Genomic DNA, 792 nt, shown 5'->3' on the forward strand with positions numbered 1-792 from the left:
ATCTTACGATTTCTTGCATCGTTTTTCTCGATTCCCAAGGGCGGCGTCCTACGGAGAGGACTTCACTTGCTTCTCTTCGTTCGTTTGATCTTAAATATCAGCTTCTCTCGAGGTGATCCCCCCCCCCCTCTTGTGAGATACGGGAGGGAGAGAAGGAAGGCAGGGAAACGAAGACGGAAGAAGGAGGGGGAAGGGAAGATTAGTGGGGAAGAAGAAGAATTAGTGAAAATATAGAGTGGGGGGGGGGGAGTGAAGAAGAAGAAAGAGGAGGCAGAAGAGAGGGAGAGGATAGAAGGGAGGGGGAAGATTAGTGGGGAAGAAGGCGGAGGCAAAAGATGGAGAGAGAGGGAAGGGGAGAACATATGAGGAAGAAGGAGGAAAGAGGCAAACGAGAGGAAAGGAGGGAAAGGGGGAGAGAAGAGTGAGGAGGCAAGAGAGAGAGAGGATGAGAGGTGGAGGAAGAAAAATGAGGGTGAGGGCAAGGAAGTAGAAAGCATATGAGAGAGGGAAAGGAGGTGGGGGAAAAGGGAAAAAAAGAAAAAAAAAGAGGCAGGTAAGAGGGGGGGATGAGGGGAGGGGGAGGCGAAGATTAGTTGGGGAGAAAGAATTACCATTATTGGGTGATTGGGCATGAGTGCGACTTCATTTCTCTCTTGGTCTCCTAGCGTCGTTTGTTTTATTTCATCGTGTCCCTTGGGGAGACCCTGTGTAGAATATTGGTCTCCATGCCCGGTTCCATTTCTTCTTCTTCACTTTATTTTCAACATCTCGCTTTCATCTCTCCATTTACTG

This window comes from Penaeus monodon, chromosome 20 (genome assembly GCF_015228065.2).
Source record: "Penaeus monodon isolate SGIC_2016 chromosome 20, NSTDA_Pmon_1, whole genome shotgun sequence".
In the NCBI taxonomy this organism is placed as follows: Eukaryota; Metazoa; Arthropoda; class Malacostraca; order Decapoda; family Penaeidae; genus Penaeus; species Penaeus monodon.